We start from the raw sequence: 9,326 nt of genomic DNA on the forward strand, positions 1-9,326 counted from the left end.
CTGTTAATGCCCTCATTCCTGAGATCACATTCTGAGCACCAAGCAACACATCAGTGTCCAGGTTGGAATATAATCAAGGGTCTTGGATAATTTATACCCACAGAGTAATGGGTAGATGGTAATGTATAAATGAGCTGGCTGCAATCCAAGGCAAGTTCCAATTGTGTTCATATATTATGAACAGGCCATGTGGAGGTGCTGCTTGGAACTTAATCAAAAACTATCAGGTAATTTTTATATGGTACATTGCCTCCTTGCAATAAGCTGGAATCTAATTGAGAAATGAAGATGGTTCATTTGTGGAATAATGGCTAGTTGAGTGATGGATCAGGAGATTGGGATATAAAAAACAGCACAGAATGAGTAAAAGATTAATAAGAGTATGAGACCAAGCTAGCCAAAAAGTGAAAATAGATACGAGTCTCTATAGATATTTTAATAATGAAACAAATTACCGAGGAAGTGATGCCTCTTTGGAAAGTGTGCGTGGGGAATTAGTATGAAGAGAATAAAGGCAGTATAAAACATGAAGAAGGCAGATGATTCAGCGGCTATTTTTTTATGGGTCTTCACTGTAAAATGTACAAGAAATATGCTGGAAATAGGAAATAAAAGAGAGGGACCCAGGAAAATTACAATGGCCGAGGCAGTGCAACTGAGCAAATTGCTGGAGTTGCAGGTCGAGATGTCTCTGGGACTTCATAGAAACATAGAAAATAGGTGCAGGAGGAGGCCATTCAGCCCTTCGAGCCAGCACCGCCATTCATTGTGATCATGGCAGATCGTCCCCAATCAATAACCCGTGCCTGCCTTCTCTCTTAAATCCATCCAGTGATTTGGCCTCCACTGCCCTCTGTGGCAGGGAATTCCACTAATTCACAACTCTCTGGGTGAAAAAGTTTTTTTCTCACCTCAGTCTTAAATGGCCTCCCCTTTATTCTAAGACTGTGGCCCCTGGTTCTGGACTCGCCCAACATTGGGAACATTTTTTGTGCATCTAGCTTGTCCAGTCCTTCAATGTAGGGCCTTGGAAGAAATCAGTTCAGTTCAGTTTGGTTTATTGTCACGTGTACTGAGGTACAGTGAAAAGCTTTCTTTGCATGCTATCCAGTCAGCAGAAAGACAATACATGTTTACAATTGATCCATTTACAGTGTATAGATACATAATTAACATTTGGAGTAAGGTAAAGCCAGAAAAGTCCAAACAAGGATGGTCCTAGGGTCATCAAAGAGGTAGCAAAGTAAGGACAGATCTGAGAGGAATTTAAGAAGATCACAGTTAATGTAAGAAATGTTGCTGCAGGAGTAGAGGTTTAAGAGTGTGGAGCGGTTGTAATATGAGTTTATAGATCTGCTTCTGTGGCTAGCACGCAAATAGTCACCCGTGTTGGACGCTATCTTGGATGTCATCCACTAGTTTGGCGACCAGAATCCTGGTCGGTGGGGGCGCTGCAAGCCGGCAGCCCTGCCAGCAGCGCATTCGTTTTTTCAACTTTTTTTTTCTTGTGTTTTAATGTATGTTTTTAATGTTTCTTTTCTGTGTCTTGTGTGGGGGGTGGTGTGGGGGGGGGTAAGGGGGAAACCGTTTCGGTCACCTCCTCCACGGAGAGGCGACTTTTTCCATGTCGCCTCCCCCGTGGCCTAACATCGAGGATCGGTGTGGCCTTTCCCGGAGACGCGCCCGGGGCGCAAGGACGCGCAAGGACGCTTTTGTCACGGAGCGGGCGAGCCCTCGCCGGAGGGGAACGTCTGTTCGCTGGCCCGCGGCAGCATGAAGCCGCGGTCTGCAGAGCTCAAGCTGGTGCGGTGTCCGCAGCCTGGGTTCCCTCGTTGGGTACCCGGGAGGAGAAGAAGCTTCGACCGCCAGCCCGCAGCCAACTTCTACCGCGAGCGCGGCGTGGACTTACCATCAGGAGCGGGGTCCCTCGCCGGGGACCCCTGGAGAGGAGCTCCGACTGCCGGCCATGCGGTCTGCGGTGCTTCTGGCTGCGGCGGGAACTTTAAATCATCGACCGCCGGCCTGCAGCCTACACCAACCTGAAGCCGCGGTCTCCGGTGGGGAAGCAACGATTCAGGACTTACCTGGACTTTACCTTGTCTGTACATCAGGATGCCCGTAATGGCGGCTGCGGAGGGTTGAGGTCCCGACCATGGGGTAAAATGGAGGAGGACTGGCCAATTTTTGTGCCTTCCACCAGAGTGATGAATGATGTGGTGGATGTTTGTGTTACATTGTTATTGTGTTTTTGTGTGTTCTTTTTTAATTGTACCGCTGCTGACAAATTAATTTCACTTGCACTTCATGTGCAAGTGACGAATAAAACTGATATTGATATTGAGATATGGCTAGAGAATTGATTTTCATTTTACAAAATTCCATACTCAGGGAAGGTGTCTATAGATTGGAAAAAACAGTAAACGAAACTCTTCTAAACATTATGGGTGGGAGACAGAAAACAGGAAATATAGTTATTGTAACTCCTCTCATAGGGAAACTGTGAGAAGATATTCGGGGAATACTCAAAGAACCCATTGAAAACTTCAAGGTAATCACGAAAAGTCAACATGGTCAACAAGGGAAATCATATGAACCAATTAATTGCAATTCTTTGAAGTGACATAGAGTCATAGAATAGAGTAGAAACAGGCCCTCCGGCCCACATCGACCAACATGTCCCATCCATACTAGTCCCACCTGCCTGCATTTGTCCCTTATCCCTCTAAACCTATTCTATCCATGTACCTGTCTAAATGTTTCTTAAATGTTGCGATAGTATTTACCACAACTGCCTCCTCCGGCAGCTCGTTCCATGCACCCACCACTTACCCTTTGTGCAAAAAGAAATGTTACCCCTCAGGTTCCTATTAAATCTTTACCCCCTCAGCTTAAACCTAAGTCCTCTGGTTCTCGATTACTCTACTTCGGGTAAGGGACTCTGTGCGTCTACCCGATCTGTTCCTCTCATGATTTTGTACGCCCCTATTAGATCACCCCTCATCCTCCTGCGCTCCTAGCCTGCTCAGCCTCCCACTGGCATCTTCGGATTTTCTTCCATTGCAGCTGGCCACAGTAATATTGGTGTCAGAGCGGAGACATGTTCAAGCTCAGAAAGTGAACAGTGATAAATGAATGTGGGCGGCACGGTGGTGCAGAGGTAGAGTCGCTGTCCTACAGCGCCAGAGACCCAGGTTCGATCCTGACCAAGGGCGAAATCAGTATGGAATCTGTACCTTCTCCCTGTGAAACGAGTGGGTTTTCTCCTCTCACACTCCAAAGGTGTACATGTTTGTAGGTTAATTGGGTTAGTAATATTGTAAATTGTTCCTAGTGTATGTGAGATAGTGTTAGAGTGTGGGGATCACTGGTCGGCATGGACTCGGTGGGCTGAAGAGCCTGTTTCCATGCTGTCTCTCTAAACTAAACTAGAATAAGAAGTTGGAGAAGCTGAGAGCATTCTGTCTCAGCAGAGCTCTGCATTAAGGGGAATGCATTAAGCTACCCTGGCAGCTCCACAAAATGAGAACTGAGGTATGTGCTATATTTAGATATCCAGAAGGGAATTGTTTGTTTATTTATGTCACATGTACAGAGATACAGTTAAATGCTTGTTCTGCATGCTAGGTATTGGATCAACTCACACAACACTAATCTTACCTTGGCCATTGAATAACATGGACCGCCTCTTGCACTACAACGGACTTATTTCCTAATTGTGTTTTTTGCATTAATGCCTTGTTTTTTTCCCCAATGGGTCTTTTTCTTTTTGATGTTTTGCAGAATTTATGTGCAATGTATGTGTAATGTGTATTTTGTGTGCTTCCTACATCTCTGTGCCTGAGATGCTGCTGATAGCAAGGTTTTCATTGCATTTGTATCTCAGCAAACTCATGTATATGACAATGAACTCGACTTGATTTGATTGGGATGAAGGCACCAAACAGACAAAGGTTGAATTTGCTAATGACGCAAAGATATGAAGTAAAGCAAGTTCTGAGGTCAGAGACAAGGCCCCAAAACACACAAAGTGCTGGAGTAACTCAGCGGGATGCTGCCTGACCCGCCGATTACTTCAGCACTTTTTGTCTTCCTTAGTAAATCAGATCCATCCAAAACCACAAGAAATTGCAGCGAATTGTGGACACAATCCAGACCATCGCGCAAACCAACCTCTATTGACGCAATTTATACCTCACGCTGCCTCGGCAAGGCCAGCAGCATAATCAAGGACGAGTCGCACACTGGCCACTCTCCCATCAGGCAAAAGATGTAGAAGTGTGAAAACGCACACCTCCAGAGTCAGGGACAATTTCTTCCCATCAGGCAACTGAATCATCCTACCACAACCAGAGAGTAGTGCTGAACTACTATCTACCTCTTTGATGACCCTAGGACTATCCTTGATCGGACTTTGCTGGCTTTACCTTGCACTAAACGTTATTCCCCTATCATGTATCAATACATTGTATATGACCCGATTGTAATCATGTATTGTCCTTCTGCTGACTGGATAGCACGCAACAAAAAGCTTACACGTGACTATAAAATAAACTGAACAGCACTTGCAATCCTTATGCCTCCACAAAGTATATCGATAGGTTAAGAGATGACAAATAGAAAACATAAAATAGTCATTTTACAGAGGAAAAATGTTTTAAAAAAAGAACATCCTATCTAAATAGTGAGAGATTGCAGCACTCTGAGATGCAGAGGGATCTGGTGTCCTAATAATGATTCATATAAGGCTAGCAACCAGGTACTGTAGATAATTAGGGAAGCCAACAGAATGATATCGCTCCTTGCTAGAGAAGTTGAATACAAAAGCAGGATTGTACCACTGTTACACAGGATGATTCATCGACACATTTGGAGCACTGCGCAGTTTTGGTCTTTATATTTAAGGATGTTTTATTTAAGGATTTAAATAAATTCCTGGAATTAAGCACGATGCCTTAATGAGAAAAGGCTAAGCTTGCATTTGCTGCAGTTCAAACGATTGAGAGTGGATTGATTGAAATACTCCTGAGATGTCTTGGCAGAGTGGATGAGAAATGTTTCCTCTTGTGGGAGATCCAGAGCATTATTTAAAATAAGAGGTCGCCCACCTTACTCTCAGTAGTCCTGGGTCTTTCAAACTCTCCTTTAAAGGCAGTGAAACAGAATTTCTGATTATTTTTTTAGACAGATGTATATTCTTAATAAGTTCTTAATAAGCAATGTTATTGGGGTAGGCAGAGATGAGGCATTGTTATCGCTGGATTAGCCATGATTTTATTCCAGGCTACAAGCTAATCGGGAGGTGCAGATAGATTTGATAAAGAACAATGTATATCTGGGAGTTTGGTACGGGATGGATTCGAAGCAAGGGTTATAAATGAACGTTATATAGAAAATGGGGTGTTTGAGGACGTAACAGAAAAATAAATCTACTTAAGGAATTCAATTCATCTTTGAATAAAGAAACTACTTCTTCTGCAAGCGCAGACGATTCGGCAATCGAGGATGACTTGGTTCCACTAAGATGAAGAATGGAAAATGCCTGCAGATATTGGTCTTAACATGAGGTGATCGTGACATCACACATGCACACACACACAACTACTAACCCCAATGTGACAAACATCAACTCACACTCTGAAGTCTGGAGAGTCTGAAGTTGGGTCCCAAACTGAAACGTCACCTGTTCATTCCCTTCATAGATGCTGCCTGACCCATTAAGTTAGTCCAGCGCTTTTGTGCTTAATTCAAGATTTCAGCATAGATATTTATTTATTGTCACATGTGCAATTAAATGTAAAATAGTTATTCATTTTGCATATAATGCCGATGCCATTTGGTGCCATTTCATCATTCAAAGTCCCAGCCTGACCAATCGTAGCCGTGGTGTCCTCTGCCGCTGCTCCACCGCTATAGGCCGTGTCCGGTCCACACACTCGGCCTCTTGGAGTAGCGCCCAGTCCAGCCGAGCCCCAGGCTGTTGCAGGGCTTCAAGCGGCCCACTCCCCCATCGAGGCAGTGCACTCCCTGCCTATCACTCCCTGCCAGTACGAAGATAGCACAAAAAGCTGGAGTAACTCAGCAGGACAGGCAGCATCTCTGGAGAGCAGGAATGGGTGTTGTTTCGGGTCGATACCCTTCTTCAGACTGATGTCAGGGGAGAGGAGGTACAGAGACAAGGAAGTGTAAGGTGTGAAAACAGGACAAAGGGGGTGGAGATCAAGGAAAATGTGGAATAGATCATTGTTAGCTGGGAGAACAAAGCAAACTGATAAAATGTAGATAAAAGAGCTAAAAGAGATGAAAGCTGCTAACCAGCTCTCCGTCCTCCTTCAACTATGGGTGGAGGAGCTGGGCCTCCAGGTGGGTCCTTGGTCTGTGGTGTCTGCTACATCTGCTTCACACTGTGTGTTCCATCTCTGTGTGCGGTTAGATGCAACTAATGCCCCCGTGTTTCCATCTCTTGTTCCAGCTGCAACCACATTTCTAATTAAGCGGAGCAAATATTCCAGGTGGAAGAGAATGGGTAGCCCGGTTGGAATTTGATTGAGAGATTCGGATGATTTATTTTATCTACAACAGGTGCCTAGGAGCAAAGATTAAATGTTGCTATTTCAAATAACACTCACAGCAGCAACACCGATTCTCTGACACAGTTTGGTAATGAACACTGCAAAATTTCCTCAGAGGATATATGAAAGGTCAATGAATGGCTGTCTCAAGCATAGGAGGAATCAATGCTGCAGCTTATTTTGTGCTATATTCATCAAGTGTTATATCAGTTTGGGATTAGTTGTGGCTTATTTTCTGATTTATTTGGGCTTATTGACAGCTCGCCACATAATGATAGAAAGACGGCTTGATTGTGATTTGCATTTGATGTGATGCATTTGTAAGTGCTGGGAATCTAGGCTGCCATTAAGCAGGATTGAAATGCTGGGGAACTGTGTGGAAGATTGATGAAGTAGATTTGCTACACACGACCTGATTAGAGAAGGCAACTGTTTTGATCAATGATGGGAACGTAGAAATACCAGGCTATTCAGTTGATTGTACGATAAGGAGGTTTTAATTTCTCCCTTTATCTGCCTTTCTTATAATGGCCGAGTCATACGAATACTATTTAAAAAAAGGAACTGCAGATGGTAGTTTACAAAAAAAAAGACACTAAGTACTGGGGTAACTCCGCGGGGGACAGGCAGCATCTCAAGAGCATGAATAGGTGACGTTTCAGCTTAGGACCCTTTTTCAGACTTTTTCAGTTACTCCAGCACTTTGTGTCTTTTTTTCACACAAATAGTTCTTCACTTGCTACTGCTTTTAATAATGATTACATTTTGTTCCATGCTTTTTTCAAGTGGTCTGACGCGCTGAATCGCTACATTAAAATGCCTCTTGTGAATGATGTGCCAGAACATTAGAGGGAGATTAATGCTCTTAATCACACATGTCATCGTAGAGACATAGCAAACAGGTGCAGGAGTAGGCCATTCGGCCCTTCGAGCCTGCAACGCCATTCAATATGATCATCGGCGGTCACTCGAAACAAGTATGACTGCCCTCTTAACGTGGGGAGACTGGTGCACAGACAGCCACCACACGGACCTTGACAGATCTGGGTCAGGATCCAGTGGCATGGAGTCCAAGATGACCGTAGACCCTTTTCTGCTGCAGCTTTCACCCGCCTTCCCAGCTGTTGTGACGCTCCACTAAAGTCAGATATCATCCTCCGCCTGTTCCACCGTTGAGGTCTTGGTTGGATTCCTCTTTGTCAGAGACCTCCCCCTCGACCTTACTGCCATGGGTGACCCTACCAGGAGCATAGCTCCAGATGGCATCGCTCTCGGGATCTCAGGACCACGCAAGCTTCTCCACCACGCCAAGGTGACAATCCATGGAGAAGCCATAAAACATTGCTCTCAACGTCAGCAAGACCAAGGAGCTGACTGTTTACTTTAGAAGAGGGAAGCTGAGGAACCACAAACCTGTCTTTATCAACAGTGGTCAACAACTTCAATTTCCTGTGCGTACATACTGTATCTCTGAAGATAGACACAAAATGCTGGAGTAACTCAGCGGGACAGGCAACATCTCTGGAGAGAATGGGTGATGTTTTGGGTTGAGACCCTTCTTCTGATCTGTTCTGGGTCCATCACATCGATGCATACTAAAGAAAGCCCATCAAAGCCCCTACTTAATTAGAAGATTGAAGAGATTCTCTTGAACTTCTACGGGTGTAGAGAGCATGTTATTGACTGGTTGCACCATGACCTGGTTCGGCAACTCGAACCCCCAGGAATGAACATTTCGCTAACATGATGGACACCACCCAGTCAATCACAGGTACTGACCTCCCCACCATCTAAAGCATCTATAGGAGGCTCTGCCTCAGAAAAAGACAGCCAGCATCATCAAGGACCCACAACAGTTTGCCCACACCCTCATTTCACTCCTACTATTAGGAAGAAGGTACAGAAAACCTACAGAAGGTCTGAAAACCAAGGCCTCCAGGGTCAAGAACAGCTTCTTCTCAACAACTGCACACTCTTGAATTCTGCAAAACATTAACTGTCTTGATTGCACTAAGGACTTTGGGCTATTTGCACTAATATTTTATTTTAATTGTTTTTTTAATTTTATTATGTTATCTGTTATGTTATCTAAGAACACTGCGTTTACAGGCCTGTTATGCTGCTACAAGAATGTAATTGTTCCATTTTGGGGGGGTAGGGAGTGGGGGATAGAGGGAGAGGAAGGTAGTGGGGGAGGGGAGGAGGGAGAGTGGGGGAGTGGGATAGGGGGGAGGTGAGGAGTGGGGGAGCAGGGAGATAGAGGGAGAGGAGGGGGTAGGGCGGGAGAGGTGAGGGAGGGAGTGAGGTAGGAGGAGGGGAGGGGAAAGTAGAGGGAGGGTGAATAGGAGGGGAGGGAGTGCTGGGGATGAGGGGGAATGGAGGATAGGGGTAGGAAGAGGCATGGCGAGGCGCAGTTGGGGGAGGGTTGCCGTGACCCGCGTCACAACGGGGATCTCTGGCATCACAACGGGAACCCTCTCAGCCGCACCTGCGCAGCTGGGGGCTATGGGTGAGTGGTGGAATATTGCCTTGGGGGACGTGGCCCGACGGGTCCACACCTGGTCTAGTGCTATCTAATAGCACTGTTTTTACAGGCCTGTGATGCTGCTGCAAGAACTTCATTGTTCCATTTGTCAACTCATGTAACAATTAAACACTCTCGACTCTTGAAAGGAATGGATGCGGAAATGGGATAACAGAACTAGTGTGAATGGATGATCGATGGTCAGCATGGACTCAGTGGGTCGAAGGGCCTGG

This window comes from Leucoraja erinacea, chromosome 9, assembly GCF_028641065.1.
Source record: "Leucoraja erinacea ecotype New England chromosome 9, Leri_hhj_1, whole genome shotgun sequence".
NCBI classification, from domain to species: domain Eukaryota; kingdom Metazoa; phylum Chordata; class Chondrichthyes; order Rajiformes; family Rajidae; genus Leucoraja; species Leucoraja erinaceus.